The sequence below is a fragment of the Lissotriton vulgaris genome, unplaced genomic scaffold (assembly GCF_964263255.1).
Source record: "Lissotriton vulgaris unplaced genomic scaffold, aLisVul1.2 SCAFFOLD_327, whole genome shotgun sequence".
NCBI classification, from domain to species: Eukaryota; Metazoa; Chordata; class Amphibia; order Caudata; family Salamandridae; genus Lissotriton; species Lissotriton vulgaris.
Window position 1 is genome coordinate 105,731 of NW_028254275.1, and position 5,845 is coordinate 111,575.

Below are 5,845 nucleotides of genomic sequence, written 5' to 3' on the forward strand. Positions count from 1 at the left end.
GCGACGGTGTCTATACTTATATTTCGCAATGCGAACAGCAGCCCTTTCGGCAATAGTCTGATAAGTCTCAAGTTTGTCGGCAAGCAATTTATTTTGGCATCGCAAAAGAGTATGCGCATTTTGCATCTCAACAAACTTTTCCTCCATATCCACATATCGATGCTGTAATTTCACAAATTTCTCATGAAGAATTCTGTATGCAGTTAAAACAATCCAACCTCTGCGTCCTAAAATAGGAAGATCATCACCCTTCACTACTGGTGCCTTCTGCAAGCAAGAAACCACATCAGCTAGCTCCGCCAGCTCCGAACAAGAAGTCCAATTCTCACTCAAACCAGTAGAATCGACCCACTCACGGGCCAAGGCCTCGTAAGGTGTAGATTCCCAGCCGGGAATTTCAACAGGCAATTTAAAAGTAGATTTCGATTTTCGCGAAAACATTTTGACACACAAAAAAGATATACACAACTATTAACAAATAATATACAAAAGAAACCACGTACGAGCCGAGCGCAAACCAACAAGATTAAAACAATACAGCGCACACAGGCTTCGTAAACAGTTTGTGATGCCAGATGTAACGGCCGGATTCTCGGGCCAGATAGGATCAGCTCCTCAGAGCACCTCCAACCCAGCCGGAACGTAATCACCTCCCTCCTCAGGACGTATTTACAATAGGTATGTATATGCCTTGTACCTAAGGATGGGGAATTAGCAATATACATGCATTGGTTTTCTACAATATCCCACTCATACCAGTTAGTCTCACGGCAACTTAGGCCCAGACTAGTCTACCATAGGGCAGTTCCGATTAGTTACCATTACACACTGACCACAGTCAGTGCTCGCTCGACAAGCCGCAATCCTGCGTGTCTAGGCACCAGTCTCCTCCCTGGTGTTCTCTCACTCACATTCCGATCCACAATCCGGCGGATCTAGGCACCAGTATCCTCCCTGGTGTTCTCATTACTTACATCCCAAGCCGCAATCCTGTGGGTATCGGCATAAGTGTCCCGCCTGGTGTTCTCATTAACGCCGCTTACCAACGACGATCACTTTCCTATGAATACCTTTGGAAGAAATCTTTCATTGTCTACTCGGGATGTGATACTACAATATTATGGATTACACAACAGTTTACCGAATAAGATGATGTACAATCTATTCTTCACATCAAGGGGTCCCTCTCTCCCTCATTGCTCAGTCACTTCTTACCTGACCGGGAATTACATCTGTTCATGAAAACAATGCCTGACTAGAAGAACAGGTTACCCTGATTGAACAAGAATACGAGGCACATGCTGGTTCACTAAGAACTGGGGTACTTTATTACAATGATCATAAAAACACAATACTACACTATGACATATATCCTGCAAAGGAAAGTGAAAGGTTAGAATGTGCACACTATGGGAAAAAGGTCGACGTCACCTGATTAATGTGAAGTCTGGATTCAGCAGTCATCTAGGTTCCCTTCTTGTCTGTGCCTTGGCTCGTCTTAAAGTCACACTTCGGCAGTCACGGGTACACGTCTGCACCGCTATGCTCTGTCTACTCTGCTTCCCTCCAAGTCACTGGAACCTTCCTTTCATTAGCTGCTTTCTCTCTGGCTGTTCTGCGCTACTCCTCTCTCCTCTCAATCACGGACCATCTTCACTTCTCGGCTTCGATCTTATAACTCAGTTTCAGCCACTCTGGTATTCGTTCTCCTGACTAACTGCTTCATTCGGAATGCTCTGATCGTATAGGTCAAAGCTCGCCAGCTGCTCCAGCTAAAATAACTTCAATCTTTCTAAGAGAGTATCAGCTTCTTGGTCTTTCTCGGACTTCAAAATGGCGACTGTCTGCCTGGAAATAATTAATGGCATTGATGCTAACGGCTAGCTGCCAGACTGACTGACTCACTGCCTCATGCTTTCGCTAATATGGAAGCTTGTCCCTTCATGGAAAGTTACGGCCAGTAACCTGCCGCCCACCAAATTCTTGTACCTCCCCGTACCAAGGACACGTTCCCAGTCGGCCGGCCTGATGTTGTGTCTTCGGAGTGGAGAAAAATACAGTCTTTCGATAAGGGCCAGCCTGAGCCGGTTCTCTCCAAGCGAACAACACTTCGAAACTAAAACATTACACTTGACCTAGAAGCATCTCAAGCTGCCGGGGCAGAAAGCAAGATGGAGTCTCTCCCGTTTGAGGCCTACAAGGCACGAAATAAGCATAACTCCAAAGAAGGTATACTAACACTCTTGCAAAAGGACGGATTATCACTAATACTAATGAATCTATCCCCTAACATAAGTTTATAAGCCCTGATCTAAGGAAAAGGGTACGAAAGTGCATTACTGTGCCCTTTGAATAGGCCCTGCCTATGGTTCTAATCCTTGCACTAGAATTATAATAGACTGGAGTCACTTCCAATCATCCTCCCTCAAAGGAGGGCCGAAAAAGTCGGTCAGAACAGTCGTTGAGGTGGAAGTTGAAGTCACTCTGGAAAATGTAGTCCTTGAATTCTATGGTGATGGAGGCTAAATCAGTGATGAGTTTGAAGAAGGTGGTTTGAGGTCCCGGTGGATGGTAGGTGGGCGTTCCAGTAAAAGTGGATTTCTCATCTGTTTGACTTAATTTGAGGTATTCCATTACTGGGATAGTGTCATCTGTGGTGATGGTGCATTTGATGGAGTCCCTGTGGATGATGGCAATTCCTCCGCCCGGCTTGTTGATGTGGTCGCAGCGGGTGATTCTGTATAATGGTAGTATTGTGGTGGAGCTGTCGGGGGTGATGTGGGGTTGAGCCTGGTCTCGGCGAGGGAGACAATGTCTGGTGCAAGAGTGTCGATAACGTCTCAGACCTCGGTGGCATGTTTGCTGGGTGAGTAAGTGTTGAGGAGGGTGCATGCGAGCTGGTGGTTGGTAGTTGGTGTGGCACGTTGTGTGGCCTAGGTGTTGCTGGGAGGGGTGGAGGCATGTGTGTTGTGGCAGCTGAAGTGGCAGTAGGTGCAGCTGATAGGTTCTATTGTGGAGTGTGGTGCGGCATGGTAGCAGTGTTTGTGACTTCGTCCAGGACATGGAGGGTGACTGAACTATAGCTGTGATTGAACTGGATCAGGGTTCCTGGTGCTGGGTGTGGTCCAGGCGTGAACAGGCACAGAGGAGCTTGCCTTTGGTGACTGTGCTGCAGCTGCCATTAAGTAGGTTGTGGAAGGTAGGTGGAGTCCCAGGAGGTGTTGGGCAGGTCTGCCGAGCAGGGATAAGGCAGCAAAGGAAAGGATGGGGGCTGGCAGCAAGGAGGCTTGGAAGGAGTGGGTGGAAGTGGAGGCGGAGGGAGAGAGGAGCAGGAGAAAGTTTAAAAGGAGCAGCAGCCAAAGAAGTCTAAAAAGGCGAAAAGAGGGCCAAAAAGCCGAAAAAAGAGAGCAAACAGAATAAAGGAGTAAAGTGACAACAAAGCAATAGTAAAAAAGACTGAAAGTGGAGCGTGAGATAAATGAGTGAAGAAACGAGCAAGAACAGGAGCAAGGAAGCACGAGATAGAGTGCAGAAATTGGCTTGAGAAGAGAGCAAGGGAGTAGAAAAGTAAAACAGAGGGGGATAGAGTGAAACGTGGATGATGCAGATGAATGGAAGATTCAGATGAGCGGCACAGAAGCAGGAAGAGGAAGAAGAATGTGGCAAAGTAGACAGAGCCTGTTAGCATGTGGAACCTGGAGCTGGTCGGGAATCAGTTCCAGGATACGTATATAAACTATGATAGACCCGCATTTTCCTTTTCTGCTTTCCAGGTTTAGTGAACGTTCTTGAGAGATTCAAGATTAAGAACATTTTAGCTGTCAAGACAAAGATACACATGTTCTCGAGAGCAAATGATCTTATACTTGAGTATAAATAATCAGTACACCGAAAAAGTTAAATCATAAAACAGTTATGAGATCCAGAATGTGCTTAGATTATAATAGATGCCTTTATACTAGTCGCAAACAGTGTGAACAGATCTAATAAGTCTTTTGTTGATTAGCCAGTTTACCAGGTTGCTTAATTTTCTTACCTTTTCCAAATCTTTAAATCATGATAAATAAGGGCATCATTCTGAAATAAGGAGTCAAAAGCAGTAGGAACAAAGGTCAAGGAATGTCTTATAGAAATTTTGCAAACTATGTGACTGTGCTAACTCCATTAGTCTCTTTTCATTCTGTGCTTGCTGTCAGCTGCTCTTCTTCTTTAATAAGAAAATGTGAAGTTCTAAGAGCACTCACAAAAATGCTGATATCATCATGCCCAACAACTCTGTAGGCGGACACATTTTTTGTTTATATTAATGGGTGCAGCCATTACAATATGGCCCATTGCAGTATAAGCTTACTATTTACAAAGATGGATGTTTAATGTCAAGATGTAGGTTGCATGAACACATTTTGCGGAATGTTAACTTAGTCTGACAGTAGGCTGTTTTTAATTTAGAATGCTTTATTAAGGTAATAAACAAAGTAAAACATCAATACATGGTCTAAAACAAGAGGATGGGAAATAAAGACAAAATATATGTGGCAATAAAAAAGTAAAAAAAAAATATCCTCAAAAGATAAAACCTGTACAAAGAGTAAATGCATTTTACCTTTTTGTATTAAGAAAAAGAAAATAAAAAAGAAGGAAAAGGGAAGAAGGAGGGGAAGAAAATAAAAGTAGAGGAAAAGGAAAAAGAGGAGGAGGAGTGAAAGAAAGAAAGAAAACTTTAAAATGTAATAAGACACAGGTTGGTATCATTTGTACAAGCATAATCAATTGGCACACCTGGAAATAAAGGATGTTAGTAGTAACCACAGCAAGTCTTTTTTTATCAGCAAAGAAGTAGAGGAAGCATAAGCTTGGTCAAGTCTATGATGATGACAAAGCAAATTCCACCAAGCTTGAAAAGAAATTATCGAAGTATCCTTCCAGTTAGTGGTGATACTCTGAAAGTAGACGGCTGTAAACAAACCAATGAATGTACCATTACTCTGTACATTCCACACAGTAGAAGAACTACATAAACATATATGTAAAATATCAAAAGAAACGTTAGTTGGCAAAATGTCATTCAATTTTGACCATATACGGGACCACAAAGCTTTAACTTTTGGACAGTGAAAAAACATATAAAATAAATCACTGCTTTCATGGGAACAAGACCAACATTTTGAGGAGTCCAGTAGTTTGAATCTGTGTAAGTCAGTAGATGTAAAAAACATGTCTGTTATAAAAATAATATAAACTTTGGGTTGTACCAGCTGAATGTGAGGAAGTGTGGATTTTTGACCAAATGGAGTCCCATATTTGAAAGGAAAAGTCTTGTGCTAGGTCTTTTTCCCACACAAGTTCTAGTTTGGATTTAGTTCTGACATTAACAGGGCGAGATAGTAACTTATATATAACAGCAGCTTTAAATTGAGTGGAAAAGTCCAAAGGAGAAGAGATAGTTTGGTCACGTGGAGGAGCAGAATGACTGTGACAGAGATAAAGAGTCAGAGAGTCTTTGAGCAAGGGGTATTGTTGTGCTCGTAGGGTTCTTTGGATCACAGGGTAATCGATAGGGTCTCTTAGTAAATGGTCAAGTGTGATGATGCCTTTGTCATCCATTCTTTCCAAAATAAAGCTCTGTTGTTAATTTTTAAATGTTTGTTGTACCAAATTGTTGGGATACTAGAGATGTCGTCCATAGAAGACAGCTGATTTGTAAGCAGAGAGGTAGTAATTGCCATGAAATGGGTAAAGATAGGTGGAAAAAAACTTTTTGGAGTTTGCGAAAGACGGGTAGCTGAAAGAAAGGAAAAAGGTGTTTATTGAACCTGTTCTATGGAGCTCCATGCTGTGACAGGTA